The sequence below is a fragment of the Symphalangus syndactylus genome, chromosome 20 (genome assembly GCF_028878055.3).
Source record: "Symphalangus syndactylus isolate Jambi chromosome 20, NHGRI_mSymSyn1-v2.1_pri, whole genome shotgun sequence".
Classification (NCBI taxonomy): Eukaryota; Metazoa; Chordata; class Mammalia; order Primates; family Hylobatidae; genus Symphalangus; species Symphalangus syndactylus.
In genome coordinates this window covers 60110164-60125508 of record NC_072442.2, presented here as the reverse complement: position 1 = coordinate 60125508, position 15345 = coordinate 60110164, and the positions used below count along the sequence as shown (strand labels likewise).

At 49.3% G+C, this 15345-nt stretch overlaps 7 non-coding genes across 7 annotated transcripts; 1 reads left to right on the top strand and 6 right to left on the bottom strand.

Annotated features, from left to right (window-relative positions):
- Positions 1-8166: 8166 nt before the first annotated feature.
- TRNAW-CCA (transfer RNA tryptophan (anticodon CCA)) lies at positions 8167-8238 on the bottom strand. Its single transcript has one exon. It is a non-coding gene; the product is annotated as a tRNA-Trp (tRNA).
- Positions 8239-8849: 611 nt separating this feature from the next.
- Positions 8850-8921, top strand: TRNAG-UCC (transfer RNA glycine (anticodon UCC)). Its single transcript has one exon. It is a non-coding gene; the product is annotated as a tRNA-Gly (tRNA).
- A 620-nt stretch (positions 8922-9541) lies between these two features.
- TRNAD-GUC (transfer RNA aspartic acid (anticodon GUC)) lies at positions 9542-9613 on the bottom strand. Its single transcript has one exon. It is a non-coding gene; the product is annotated as a tRNA-Asp (tRNA).
- A 523-nt stretch (positions 9614-10136) lies between these two features.
- On the bottom strand, positions 10137-10208 carry TRNAP-CGG (transfer RNA proline (anticodon CGG)). The gene has a single exon. It is a non-coding gene; the product is annotated as a tRNA-Pro (tRNA).
- Positions 10209-13819: 3611 nt separating this feature from the next.
- Positions 13820-13893, bottom strand: TRNAT-AGU (transfer RNA threonine (anticodon AGU)). The gene has a single exon. It is a non-coding gene; the product is annotated as a tRNA-Thr (tRNA).
- Positions 13894-14195: 302 nt separating this feature from the next.
- Positions 14196-14277, bottom strand: TRNAS-AGA (transfer RNA serine (anticodon AGA)). Its single transcript has one exon. It is a non-coding gene; the product is annotated as a tRNA-Ser (tRNA).
- Positions 14278-14570: 293 nt separating this feature from the next.
- Positions 14571-14644, bottom strand: TRNAI-AAU (transfer RNA isoleucine (anticodon AAU)). Its single transcript has one exon. It is a non-coding gene; the product is annotated as a tRNA-Ile (tRNA).
- Between the last annotated feature and the right edge of the window lie 701 nt (positions 14645-15345).

Below are 15345 nucleotides of genomic sequence, written 5' to 3'. Positions count from 1 at the left end.
CTTGAACCCGGGAGGCGGAGGTTGCAGGGAGCCGAGATCGCACCACTGCATTCTAGCCTGGGTGACAGAGCTAGACTCCGTCTCGGGAAAAAAAAAAAAAAAATCAGCCAGTTGTGGTGGCGGGTGCCTGTAGTCCCAGCTACTCAGGAGGCTGAGTGAGGCACAAGAATTGCTTGAACCTGGGAGTGTTGCAGTGAGCCGAGATCACGCCACTGCACTCCAGCCTGGGCAACACAGCAAGAGTCTGTCTAAAAAAAACAAAAACAAAAAAAGACCCAATTTTTCCTCTGCCCTCACACCACAGCAATCAACACAGGAGACTTTTGCGACCACATGTGTGGAGATTTTACTCCACCACCAAGCAAGCAATCAGTTCTGCAGCAGACATCAGCTGGGTGTCTTCCAATTAGATTCTGACACTATCTACCTGGAGAGAGCATCAGATCCCATAGGTTGAGAGCTCAGTCCCACAAGACTGTCCCTCACTTTGGATGCCAACTGCAAGCCTCAGGTTGTTTTTACCTGTACTCATGATTAACTGGGTATAAGTTGGGTTCCTACAATTCCCTCTTTATGTTCAATGAATTTGCTGGAGTGGCTGACAGGACTCGGAAAAATGTTTACTGGTTTATTATAAAGGATTTTTTTTTTTTTTTTTTTTTTGAGATGGAGTGTCTCTGCTGCCCAAGCTGGAGTGCAATGGTGCAATCTCGGTGCACTGCAACCTCTGCCTCCCGGATTCAAGTGATTCTCCTGCCTCAGCCTCCCGAGTAGCTGGGATTACAGGCGCCTACCACCATGCCCGGCTGGTTTTTGTATTTTTAGTAGAGACGGGGTTTCACTACGTTGGCCAGGCTGGTCTCGAACTCCTGACCTCATGGTCCACCCGCCTCGGCCTCCCAAAGTGCTGGGATTACAAACATGAGCCACCGTGTCTGGCCTTATAAAGGATATTACCAAGGATACAGATGAAGAGATGCACGGGGCAAGGATGTGGGAGGGGCATGGAGCTTCCATGCCCTTCTGAGGAGTGCCGCCCTCCAGGATGCTCCACGGGTTCAGCTCTCAGGAAGCTCTCTCTACCCCATCCTCTTGGGTCTTTTATGGAGACTTCATTAAATAGGTGTGATTGAAGCATGGACAACTGTGTAGAAATGTGATTGGACAAAGAGGGTATGATCTAGTACTAATAGGCTGAATGGGGAAGCCCAGCAAGGCCTGTCTAGATTCTTCTTGGCTTCTCTGGGCAGTATTCCTTCCACCTTCTGAAATGCGGGTCTTATGACCTATAATTGAACAAGATTGTTCAGAGAATTTCTTTATGGCCAGCTTCAGGACAGAAAGGAAGGAGGGAAGATAAGAGTATATATACAGTTTGTTTGTTTGTTTTTTGAGACAGAGACTTGCTCTATGGCCCAGGCTGGAGTGCAGTGGTGTGATCTCGGCTCACTGCAAACTCCGCTTCCCGGGTTCATGCCATTCTCCTGCCTCAGCCTCCCAAGTAGCTGTGACTACAGGCACACCCCACCACGCCCAGCTAATTTTTTTTTTTTTTTTTTTTTTTAAGACAGAGTCTCGCTCTGTCACCCAGGCTGGAGTGCAGTGGCGCAATCTCGGCTCACTGCAAGCTCCGCCTCTCAGGTTCACGCCATTCTCCTGCCTCAGCCTCTCCGAGTAGCTGGGACTACAGGCGCCCGCCACCACGCCCGGCTAATTTTTTGTATTTTTAGTAGAGACAGGGTTTCTCCGTGGTCTCGATCTCCTGACCTCGTGATCCGCCTGCCTCGGCCTCCCAAAGTGCTGGGATTACAAGCGTGAGCCACCGCGCCCGGCCGACCCGGCCTAATTTTTGTATTTTTAGTAGACATAGGGTTTCACCACATTGGCCAGGCTTGTCTCGAACTCCTGTCCTTGTGATCCGTACGCCTCGGCCTCCCAAAGTGCTGGGATTACAGGCATGAGCCACTGCGCCTGGCCTTTTTTTTTTTCTTTTTTTTTTTAAGACAAGGTCTCTTTTGTCCGAGGCAAGCACACTTGCTGCACAATCATAGCTCATTGCAGCCTCAGAACAAGTTTGGACTTGGTTACACCAATTTGCTTCTTTAATCTATCAATTTACCTTTAACTGCCCGCACATCAACATAGTGAAATATACCTCATGTATTTGCATTGCCATTGTCTCTTCTGTGGAGAGGAGGGAGCAGGCAGAGATGGGTGGTCATCAAAGGGGACTTAAGCTTTGTCTTTAACGTTCTAATTTTTTAGAAGGTGTATAGAGTCATGGAACTGTTTGCAGGATTAAATATTAATGACAAATAATCTCTAAAAAGAAGGTGTGGACCGGGCGCGGTGGCTCACGCCTGTAATCCCAGCACTTTGGGAGGCCGAGGCGGGTGGATCACGAGGTCAGGAGTTCGAGACCAGCCTGGCCAACGTAGTGAAACCCCATCTCTACTAAAAATACAAAAATTAGACAGGTGTGGTGGCATGCGCCTGTAATCCCAGCTACTCGAGAGGCTGACGGAGGAGAATCCCTTGAACCTGGAAGGTGGAGGTTGCAGTGAGCTGAGATCATGCCACTGCATTCCAGCCCGGGTGACAGAGCAAGACTCTCGTCTCAAAAAAAAAAAGAAAAAGAATTGAAAGGAAGTATCCTAAATATTCACAAGCAGCATTATTCACAACAGCCAAAAGTTGGAAGCAACCCAAATGTCCATCAACTGGTGAATGAATAAACAAAATGTCATACATCCATAAAATAGAAACTTAGTCCTGAGAGGAATGAAGTACTGATATTTTATTTCATGGAAACCATGAAAACAGTATAAACAAAAGAGGCTAAGCTGAGCACAGTAGCTCATGGCTGCAGTCTCAGCACTTTGGAAGGCTTAAGGTGGGCAGATCCCTTGAGCCCAGAAGTTCCAGACCAGCCTGGGCAACGTGGCGAAATCCCGTCTCTACAAAAAATACAAATATTAGCCAGGTGTGGTGATGGGCACCTGTAGTCCCAGCTACTCAGGAGGCTGAGGCAGGAGAACCGTTGAACCCAAGAGGCACAGGTTGCAGTAAGCTGAGATCGTGCCATTGCACTCCAGCCTGGGCAACAGAGCAAGACTCCGTCTGAAAAAAAAAAAAAGATAGAAAGTTCACATATTATATGATCGCATTTACATGCGATATCCAGCATAATATCCAGCATAAGCAAATCCACTGGAACAGAAACAGATTAGTGGTTTCTAGAGACTAGGGGAAGGGAGAAGGGGGAATCCAGAGTGAGTGCCAATAGTTTCTTTTTCGGGGGGTGATGAAAATGTTCTGGAAATAAATAGTGATGATTGATGCACCACTGTGAGAACATAACAGAAACCCTTAATTGTACACTTTAAAATGGTTAAAATGAGGCCGGGCGCAGTGGCTCACGCTTGTAATCCCAGCACTTTGGGAGGCCGAGGCGGGCGGATCACGAGGTCAGGAGATCAAGACCACAGTGAAACCCCGTCTCTACTAAAAATACAAAAAAAATTAGCCGGGCGTGGTGGCGGGCGCCTGTAGTCCCAGCTACTTGGAGAGGCTGAGGCAGGAGAATGGCGTGAACCCAGGAGGCAGAGCTTGCAGTGAGCCGAGATCGCGCCACTGCACTCCAGCCTGGGTGACAGAGCGAGACTCCGTCTCAAAAAAAAAAAATAAAAAAAAAATAAATAAATAAATAAATAAATAAATAAATAAAATGGTTAAAATGGTAAAATTTATGTTAAGTATAATTTACCACAAAAAATTATAAAATATCTTTGTTTTTTTTTTGAGATGGAGTCTTGCTCTGTTTCCCAGGCTAGAATGCAGTGGCATGATCTCAGCTCACCACAACCTCTGCCTCCCTGGTTCAAGTGATTCTCCTGCCTCAGCTTCCCAAGTAGGTGGGACTACAGGCGTGCACCACCATGCCCGGCTAATTTTTGTATTTTTAGTAGAGACGGGGTTTCGCCATGTTGGTCAGGCTGTTCTTGAACTCCTGACCTCGTGATCCGCCTGCTGCAGCCTCCCAAAGTGCTGGGATTACAAGCGTGAGCCACCGCGCCCGGCTTTTTTTTATTTATTATTATTATTATTTTTTGTCTTTTTTTTTTCTTCTTTTTTGTGGAGAACAGGGTCTTGCTATATTTCCCAGGCAGGTCTCGAACTCCTGGGCTCAAGCTATCCTCCCACATCTGCCTCCGTGAGAGCTGGGATTACAGGCGTGAGCCACCGCGCCTGGCCTTATAATAATAATTAATAATTAATAATAATAATTATTATTATTACTATTATTTTGAAATGGAGTTTCAGTCTTGTTGCCCAGACTGGAGTGCAGTAGCGCAATCTCAGTTCACTGCAACCTCTGCCTCCCGGGTTCAAGCGATACTCCTGCCTCAGCTTCCCGAGTAGCTGGGATTACAGGCGCCTGCCACCATTCCAGCTAATTTTTTTTTTTTTTTTTTTAAGACAGAGTGTTGCTCTTGTCGCCCAGGCTGGAGTGCAATGGGGTGATCTTGGTTCACTGCAACCTCTGCCTCCCAGGATTACAGGCATGCGCCACCATGCCTAGCTAATTTTTGTATTTTTAGTACAGATGGGGGTTTCGTCATTTTCACCAGGCTGGTCTCGAACTCCTGACCTCAGGTGATCCACCCACCTTGGCCTCCCAAAGTGCTGGGATTACAGGCGTGAGCCGCCACACCCGTCCAGGAATACACTTTAAAGGCACTTGTGTGACTACTATTAAATTAGTCAAATCTTAACATATTTTGCTATATTTGTTTATGATTTTTTTTAAATGAACTAAAAGGCATACAGGTGGAGTTCCAGTGTAAAATTTCAAGAATTAGGCTGGGCGCTGTGGCTCATGCCTGTAAGCCCAGAACTTTGGGAGGCCCAGGTGGGTGGATCACGAGGTCAGGAGATTGAGACCATCCTGGCTAAGACAGTGAAACCCCGTCTCTACTAAAAATACAAAAAAAAAAATTAGCCGGGCGTGGTGGCGGGCGGCTGTAGTCCCAGCTACTAGGGAGGCTGAGGCATGAGAATGGCATGAACCCAGGAGGTGGAGCTTGCAGTGAGCTGAGATCACGCCACTGCACTCCAGCCTGGGCGACAGACAGAGACTCGGTCTCAAAATAGTAATAATAATAATAAAATAAATAATTTCAAGAATTAGGTCTATGTATATTGTTTCTCTACCATTTTCTTCTGTGGTTGTTATGGATGAAATTGTGTCTCTCCAAAATCCATATGATAAAGCTTTAACACCGAATGTAAATGTATTTCTAGACACAGCCTTTAGGGAAGTAGTCAAGGTTAAATGAGGTCATTTGAGTGGAATCCTAATCCTACAGGGCTGGCATCCTTAGGAGAAGAGGGAGAGACTCCAGAGTTCTCTCTTTCCCTGTCGGCACAGAGGAAAGGCCATGTGAGGACACTGCAAGAAGGCGGCATGTAAAAGCCGGCAAGAGAGGCCTCAGCAGACACCAACACTGAAAACATCTTGATCTTGGACTTTGAGCCTCCAGAACAGTGAGAAAATAAATGTCTGTTGTTTAAGCCACCCAGTCTGTGGCATTTTGTTATGGTAGCCTGAGCAGACTAATACAGATTTTAAGGTCAGTGGAAAACTACAAGCACTCAATTCAGGTAGGACTACTCGTGGCTTAGACCCTTCAGGAACAAGGTTTGGGTCTCCCTACCAGGAAAAGAACCAGGACCAGTTGACGGGCTGGCTGAAGACAATGGGAAGACAAAATGGGTAGTAGAAGAAGCTAGTTAGGCCAGGTGCGGTGGCTCACACCTATATTCCCAGCACTTTTAGGAGGCTGAGGCAGGAGGATCACCTGAGGTGAGGAGTTCCAGACCAGCCTGGCCAACATGATGAAACCCCGTCTCTACTAAAAATATTTAAAAAATGGCTGTGCACGGTAGGTCACGCCTGTAATCCCAGCACTTTGGGAGGCCGAGATGGGTGGATCACCTGCACTCTACTGCACTCCAACCTGAGTGACAGAGCGAGACTCCATCTCAAAAAAAAAAGAAAAGAAGAAGAAGCTAGTTATCAGCTACCACTACGTGGCCAGTTAGAGAAACAAGGACTGTAAGTGTTATTTCCTTTTATTTAGTTTTTTTTTTTTTTTTTTTTTTTTGAGACGGAACGTCACTCTGTCGCCCAGGTTGGAGTGTAACGGCATGATCTCAGCTCACTGCAACCTCCGCCCCCAAGCTCAAGCGATTCTCCTGCCTCAGCCTCCCGAGTAGCTGGGATTACAGGCGTGTGCCACCATGCCTGGCTAATTTTTTTGTATTTTGAGTAGAGATGGGGTTTCACCATGTTGGCCAGGCTGGTCTCAAACTCCTGACCTCAGGTGATCTGCCCGCCTCGGCATCCCAAAGTGCTGGAATTACAGGCATGAGCCACCACACCTGGCTGTATTTCCTCTTTATTTTGCACTTGATCTTAGCCAAAAGGCCGAGAAGCGATTTTTCCTCTTTATTTTGTTACAAATATATTTGTGTGTGTGTTTCAGCTAATAAATGTACACAAAATGATCGAATTAGGAAATGATCATTTTGCATCTCCTTACGAAATAACTAATGCAGGCAAGGTTTTCTGGTTGCCCTGGAAGTGAGAATGGTGGTGGGACTGCTGGGTAGCCAGCCTCACAGCCAGCTCCGCCTTAGGTCGCCAGAGTTTCTATGCTGTTACCTTGCTCAGGTCATCAGCAGTTCTTCAAGCACCGTTTCTGCAAGGACTGGTCAACTGTCTGCCTCTGTCTTGGACACAGTGATACAGTGACACAGTGATGGCTGTGGCAGAAGGTGGGCAGGGGCAAGGAAGGGGAAGGAAAGCGGAGCACAGATTTTAACCTGGGCAATGTCTGCTGTGTGGATGGTGGTGAGATGGTCCAAATTCTTCCCCATCAACCAAAGCCAGTCACACTTACAAAGGTATTGTTAGTGGAGGAGAGAGGTGAAGGGTATAAATTTCCCACTGGAAAAGACAAGGCATACAGGGTGGCTGGCCTGGATTCCTTCTTTCCTTCCTTCCCTTCCACCTTCCTTCTTTCCTTCCTTCCTCCCTCCCTACTTTCCTTTCCTTTTTTTTTGAGATGGAGTCTCTGTAGCCAGGCTGGAGTGTACTGGTGCCAATCTAGGCTCACTGCCACCTCTGCCTCCAGGGTTCAAGCGATTCTTCTGCCTCAGCCTCCCAAGTAGCTGGGACTACAGGCGCGCGCTACCATGCCCAGCTAATTTTTGTATTTTTTAGTAGAGACTGGGTTTCACCAAGTTGGCCAGGATGGTCTTGACCTCTTGATCTGCCCGCCTCGGCCTCCCAAAGTGCTGGGATTACAGGCGTGAGCCATCCCACCCTACCAGTTTTGTTTTTCAATATACTGGAAGCAGCCAAAATGCACGTGGTCCTGGGCTTCTAGTGACTGCTGGGAAATCTGGAGATAGGTAATATTTGTATTTAATATCCTTATGTTCAGTGTTAAGTAAACATACATAGAACAGCAGAGATTATTAAAAACATTAAAAAAGGCCGGGTACAGTGGCTCACGCCTGTAATCCCAGCACTTTGGGAGGCCCAGGCGGGTGGATCACCGGAGGATGATAGTTCGAGACCAGCCTGACCAACATGGAGAAACTCCGTCTCTACTAAAAACACAAAATTATCCGGGCGTGATGGTGCATGCCTGTAATCCCAGCTACTCCGGACGCTGAGGCAGGAGAATCCCTTTGAACCTGTAGGGGGAGGTTTCGGTGAGCCAAGATAGTGCCATTGCATTCAAGCCTGGGCAACAAGAAAGACACTCCGTCTCAAGGGAAAAAAACATACAAACAAAAAATAATAATTAAAAAAATTCTTTAAAAATTTTCATACAACAGGGATTTTTAATTTTTAAATTTATTTTTACTTTTATAGACCTTAGGGGTACATGTGCAGTTTTGCCACAGGGATATATCACATAATGTTGAAAGTCTGGGAAAGTCTGTACCCAACTGAAATTGTACCCAACTTCTGAATAACGTTCATATTTGTCTTATTCCCCTCCTATCCTTCTACTGAGGAGGCTTTTTTTTTTTCCTATCCTGAAAAATGTCACCGTAAATCTATTTGATTAGGGAAAACAATGTTTCACTTGACCCCGACGTGATTTGAACACGCAACCTTCTGATCTGGAGTCAGACGCGCTACCGTTGCGCCACGAGGCCTGCCCAACTGTGTGACTTAATGGGTGTGTTGAGCAGCAATACGGGGCGGACTTTTGTCATGAGGCCCCATCGTTAAGATTTGTCAGCGCATTTCTCTGAGGCACCAGCTGACGAGGTGTGGGCGCACGTACGTAGGCATTAAATTCATCCTCTGGATAAATAATAAAGAGAGGCAAATTGTGTTTAGGCAAATTTGGCTTAAGGCCCAATTCATTAACTGGAATCACATTGAGCTCGTTGAGCTCACTCTACAGAGAAGCCATTTTTATGTGTCTAGGACTTTTTTTTTTTTTTTCTGGAGATGATAAATCATCATGGTGTCGCTGCAGTTCTCGCCTCCTGGACAAATCTTAGACGTAATCCCAGCTCTGCCTGTGACTCAGCTTCTCTGGATCTTGGTTTCCTCGTCTGTAGACTGGGCATAACCCTACAGGTTCATGTGGGGTGGGTGGCGCGCGCTAGCAGTGAAGGTCACTCACAATTGCGCGCTGGGCAGACGACGGCAGCCATTACTTTTACCTCGATCTCGCTGATGCTGTTTCCCTGGATCTGCACGGGTCCAACCCGACTCACCCCAACCAACCTGAGGTATGAAAACCAAGACTACCCGAGCGTTGGTGGTATAGTGGTGAGCATAGCTGCCTTCCAAGCAGTTGACCCGGGTTCGATTCCCGGCCAACGCAAGTAGTTTTGGGTGTTTGTTGTTTTTTTTCCCCCTCTTTTCCTTTTCGTGTTTTCTGGGCCCCGGCATCGTTGAGGGTTTTCGTGAGGTTTTCCTGAGGAACCTTCCGCTCCGAAAGGACCCGCTTTCCGCTACAACCGCGATCACGGCCGGACCACCGCGCTCCTGGCGGATGCGCCCTGCAAGCCCCTCCAGGCGAGAGCCTCGCGTCGGAATCTCGGCCCGGGGTTGCCTACTGTTCCCGGATCGCAGTGCGAATCCACAAAAAGCAGGGAGGCGAAAGGAAACAAAAGCCCGGGCTCTGCACCCTGGACGGCTGGGGGCCAAAGCTACTTGCCCAGGTTCAAGCAGACACTGGAAATGCGCACTTCCGTCAAAGAGGGAGCAAGCTAGGTTAAGTCTGAGCGCTAATGAACATACTGAGCGGAGCAGATAATGGCCACTTCAGGTACACGTTTGAACTCTTAAGTTGCTTGAAGTAAAATGGAAACTTAGAATGCGAGCTGGAGAGGAAGGCCAAACTCTCCTCCCCTCCTCCTTTCCCTCTTTTTTATATCTCCATCCCAGGGACCAGGACGGATTTAATGAAAGCAAAAAGAAAGTTTCAAAACTACTAGTACTCTCCCCGTCGGGGAATCGAACCCCGGTCTCCCGCGTGACAGGCGGGGATACTCACCACTATACTAACGAGGAAGGATCCACACATAACCCTTTCCGAATCCTTGATCTGGGGCTTTACACTCGGCGTGCTGACAGCAGGGTTCCTAGGGGTTCTGTTCTTTCAGCCACCGAGAAACGCCGACCAGAAACTGTGGGTGTATTTCAGGCACCAATAGTCAGATGCAGTGACCGAAAGAGATAAAGTGACTTCAGGGCTGCAGAGAACCAAGTTCTGACAGTTCCTAGGCTCTCCCGAACACTGTCATTCACAACTATAGATTGACCGGTGTCAATCAAACCGAAACCAGGCTGTGGTGGCCGAGTTGAGACACCACGAAGGAAGTCAGGAAGCAGAAAGGAAGCGACCTGCCCAAGTCTGGGCGTGCCTCCTCTCTTCCTGACATGCCAGGCGGGTCTGGGAACTGAGATTCTTTCTGCTACCGCGGTGCCACAAAAGAGCTTACTGTATATTGATGACTTCCAGTCAAGCCTCCTGCAGCGCTGGTCAGGTAACACATTCCTTGAAGACACTCTTGTCTCAGCAAAACGTAAAGGAGGGCTCGTCCGGGATTTGAACCCGGGACCTCTCGCACCCGAAGCGAGAATCATACCCCTAGACCAACGAGCCGACGAGAAAACGCTGCCGCGAACCCCCTTAGAGGTCGTGCCAGGCTTGCTATAGTGCTGGATCCACTATGCATGGTGGAACGGTCCTGGCGCGCGCTCAGGGACAGCCTCCCTCAGGCCGAGTATTTTGGAGCACGGGGCTGGGAATCTCTTGGCTCCCGGCCGCGAGCTCCGGCTCCTCCCAGGAAATAGCGTCAAGGAAGTGGGAGGGAGTGGCCTCGGCGTCGCCCCTGCGCCGCCCTGCATGACTGCCTTGAACACCCGGGTTGCTGCTTTCTTTGGTTGCCGACTTGGTGCCATTCCGTAACCTAGGATCTTGACACTTCCCGCCTCTGCCTGCGGTCCTTGGACCTAGCCCTTCGTTGCAGAGCTTTGAAGAGAAGCGGTGGAGTTGCTTGCTTTCGGGACGGGCGGGAGAAATCACTAGGGTAACACCAGTCCCCGTGTCTGTCTATCTTCCTGGGCTAACGGGCAAGGCAAACCCTGGGCCAGACCCGTCGATAGCCCACGGGTTCCCCAGACCGCATGGCAGTGCCCAGGCGAGGGAAAGAGGGAATGATTTCTGGGGCCCAGAAGACCCACGGAGGAGGGCGTTATTGAGCTGGGTGACTGGAGGGGGACAGGCTTTCCACCCTGCAGTGGGGCGGGGCGCAAGGCCAGGGGACTAGTCTCATGGCTTCCGGACTGTAAGATCAGATTACCCCTACCCTGCAGTCTAACCTCTGCTCTCCAGTCCCCTCCTAGAATGGCCTAGAAGGAGACCCTCTTGCCTGCCTCCTAAGACCCCCCGAAGGCTCTGAGGCATGTGGCCGCATGAGTGTGGTCGAAGGCCTGTAGACCCGGTTTGGGGACTTAGCAGTGTCCCCGGGGCTGCCCAGTGAGCCTCTGCGCTCTTAAACACTCACCATGCTGCTCTTACTCCGGAGCAGCCCAGAGTCCCAGCAAGATCTGGTGGGTTCAGTAGCAGACCACGTGTCCTGCCTTTCCTCAGCTCCGTGCCTGTTCCAGGGAGTCCTCCCAGCCGGGTTCTGGCCTGCATCGGCCCTGGACCAGCCTGGTGGCATCTCTGGAACCATTTTGTTCTACACCCCGTTGTTGTGATTTGTGGGGCCAGGCCGTTCCTAATGCCCAACCCATAGATACGTTGACCGGGCTTTCAGTGAAGGATTCAGCTCCTATTTGTCCTTTCCCAGGTGCCCCTGGACAGACAGTGGGGAAGGGCAGCAGAAGTTAACCCAGCCTTTCCCATTAGTGTCCCAAGTCTTTGAGATGGGTAAAGAGATTCTCAGGGCTGATCTGGCATCTCCTACTCCATTCCTACCCTTTTCCAGTTCCTGTCTCCCACCCCTTGGGCCCCAGCTTTCTCTGCAAAATAATCCAGTCACCTCTTCCCTGGCCTCAGGCACTTAATCTCTGCAGAAGGGGAGGCCTAAATCCTTTATGACCCTTATGAAAGCTATGGCCCTCTTCGCCAGGCACAGTGGCTGACACCTGTAATCCCAGCACTTTGGGAGGATGAGGCGGGTGGATTACAAGGTCAGGAGTTCAAGACCAGCCTGACCAAAATGGTGAAACTTCATCTCTACTAAATATACAAAAATTAGCCAGGCGTGGTGGCAGGCGCCTGTAATCCCAGCTACTCGGGTGACTGAGGCAGGAGAATCGCTTGAACCCGGGAAGCGGAGGTTGCAGTGAGCCAATATTGTGCCACTGCACTCCAGCCTGGGTGACAGAATGAGACTCCCTCCGTCTCAAAAAAAAAAAAAAAAAAAAAAAGCCATGGCCCTCTTCCTAAACACGTACAATCCACGGAGTTCATACATAATCCCATCCACATACCCCACACTTTATTTTTTCCTCAGAAAAGTGTGTACATAGACCCCACTTTTAATAACCAAGAACTAACAAACAGCTGATCATTTGTTTATTTTTTTTTTTTTTGAGACGGAGTTTCACTCGTGTTGCCCAGGCTGGAGTGCAGTGGCGCGATCTCAGCTGACCACACCTCCTCCCTCCTCCAAGGTTGAAGCGATTCTCCTGCCTCAGCCTCCCGAGTAGCTGGGAGTACAGGCGCCTGCCACCACGCCTGGCTAATTTTTTGTATTTTTAGTAGAGACAAGGTTTCACTATGTTACCAGGTTTCCCTATGTTGGCCAGGCTGCTGGTCTGGTGATCCGCCCGCCTTGGTCTCCCAAAGCGCTGGGATTACAGGCGTGAGCCACCACCCCCGGCCATACATGGCAAGTTTCTACATGGTGTTTCAGACTTAGCTGATCACCCTCTACCCTCAGGCCAGATTAGATTCCACTTCTCCCTGTTCTTACAGTGCCCTTAGTGCTGAAAAGGGGAACATGCCTTGTTCATTTGGTTCTGCACAGGGTCCAGCCCAGTGCTTGGCACAAACATGGTCTCGGCAGTGCTGCATCCCTGGCTTGACCTGGAGGTAGTAATTCCTTCAAGTCATTTGCTCATCTTACATTGGTTCGTGGGCCATGGAATGGTGTCGAGGGCTTTCTGCCTATCTTCCAAGGAGGTTTAGGTCCTGCCAAGAGCTCACAGATCCTATTTCTTGCCTTATTTCCGGCATTTATTTCTTCCTTAACCAGCCTAGCTTCAGTGCTCCAGAAATGTGCCCTGCCCTTCCACACCAGGATCCCTAGGGACTCCCGAATGATGCTTTCTTGGACTCTGGTCACATGGCCTCAGCCCTTCTGCACCCTGCTGCAGGAAACCTGGTGCCAGGCCAGGCCAGGCGGATCCCTGCTTACTCCTTACCCTGACATCGCGCTCGTGGAGAGGGATGGAGGTAACTGCAAGTGAAAGACCAGTTAGAGGACCGCATCTAGAAGCTGTGCCAAATTTTAAATATTGTATATTTAAATATATATATATATACAATTTTTTTTTTTTTTTTGAGACGGAGTCTTGCTCTGTCTCCCAGGCTGGGGTGCAGTGGCGCGATCTCGGCTCACTGCAAGCTCCGCCTCCCGGGTTCATGCCATTCTCCTGCCTCAGCCTCCGGAGTAGCTGGAACTACAGGCGCCCGCCACCACGCCCGGCTAATTTTTCGTATTTTTGGTAGAGACGGGGTTTCACCGTGGTCTCGATCTCCTGACCTCGTGATCCACCCGCCTTGGCCTCCCAAAGTGCTAGGATTACAGGCGTGAGCCACCGCGCCCGGCCTAAATATATATTTTTATATTATATACTATATGTATAAAAGTATGAGCCACCAAACCCAAAGAAATATAATGAAGAGCCAAACAAAACAAAGTGGCTCAGGTTCTAGGGGACGTCCTAGGGTGGGGAAAGAGGCCTGGAAGGTGGGCAGCCCCTTCCGTCGAGGGTGGGGCGGCCGCCTGATCCAGTCCACCTGCACCAGTGGGGTGTGGCATCAGTTGGGCAAAGGACCCTTAGGCCTATGCAGCATTTCTGCCCCTAAGTTAGAGAACCACCTTTTAGAGTGGCGATCTCATGGGAGTGGCAGGTCGACTCAGCAGGAAATGTGGGTGCTATGAGTGCAGAACAGAAACTCTTACGCGTTCTGATATAAAAACAATACCTGTAGGGATGTGGATTCAGCTGCAAAATCACGCTATTTCAATTGAATAAAGGCACCGCTGGGATTCGAACCCAGGATCTCCTGTTTACTAGACAGGCGCTTTAACCAACTAAGCCACGGCGCCGAAGTTGCCTTAAAGGTTTCTGAAATTCATCTACAAGAATACAGAGCTAGGATCCCAGACCGAATTTTTTCAGATCTTTCTAAAACCAATTTGGGAAATCAACTGGCTCTTGCATCACTTGTCCAGTCCTCGGATTTTCCTTCAGTGTCCAAAGAAGTTAATCATAGATTTCAAACCAAAATAATAGACTTTAAGTCAAAATCTCGATTCTAGAATTCCTAGATGAGAGGTTTGGAGGGTGCCGACTGGATCATCCCGTCCTGGAGAAGAGAAATATGGTCAGTATGCTGAAGAAAAACTGACGTAGTCGGCAGGATTCGAACCTGCGCGGGGAGACCCCAATGGATTTCTAGTCCATCGCCTTAACCACTCGGCCACGACTACAAGGCTTCTCCCTCTCCTTTCATCCAATGCCTTTCTTACTTCCTTTGACCGATAAACATCTGCCTCCAACAACGCGCTTCCAGGGAAAAAAAGACGCGGCAGCTGCACGGGAACCTTCGTTTCACCCGGATGCCCAGAGACTCCTCCCTTCCAAGCCTTTGGGAACGCCAATGATTCAGGGAATAGGAAGCAGTAGGTGCAATATAATTCTGTTAGCAGAAGGCAACTGGCTCCGGGTAGAAACTTCTGGGTAACAGCAGAGGGTGAGAAAACAAAACAAAAAACCCACTTACTGGCCCGTACGGGGTTCGAACCCGCGACCTTGGCGTTATTAGCACCACGCTCTAACCAACTGAGCTAACCGGCCAGTTTTTTGCCATGTTACCTCGAATCTTAATATAGGGTATTGCTACCATAAAAGCAGCATGAACCCCAACATATGGGTTTAACCATGCTCTAAAGGTCTCCCAAATACGAACAAATCCTAACAGCCAGGAAGAAATGGCCTCCCAGTAGCTCTGAAAGATGTGCCTCAGCTCATCTTTCCACCTCTCCACCTATCAGTCCCCAGTAAAGAAATGCGGCAACACCAGCCAAATGCATTGGTATCTCCAAAGAATTGTTCCTAGATCCCCTAATTCTGTGGTTGTGATTTCGGAGTACCTTCTGGTCTCGTGGTATATTGATCAAGGATCTGCCTTAGGCCGGGCCCTTGGGAAACCTACAGGGCTGACCGTAGCCTGGGGCCCTATAGCACAAGCACCCAGAGTCCTCACCTGCCCCTGCTTGTGCCTGGCACTTGCCTCCCCCTACACCTTCTTTGTGCTTAACACCTCTAGGCGTTCATACTTGACTTCCTGCAGGGCCCAGCCTTACTGACTGAGACTATCATAGCTATGCTCTCTGCCTTGCCGCCAACTCCCCAATTTACTTCCATTACAGACTGACTTTGCTATCATTTCTTCTGCTGGACCAAAAGCTCTTCTCTTCCAAATCACTTTCCACCTTTGGCCCTGGTGGCAAAGGGCTGAAATGATGATGAACGACTAGGAGTTCCTAGGAGGTGGA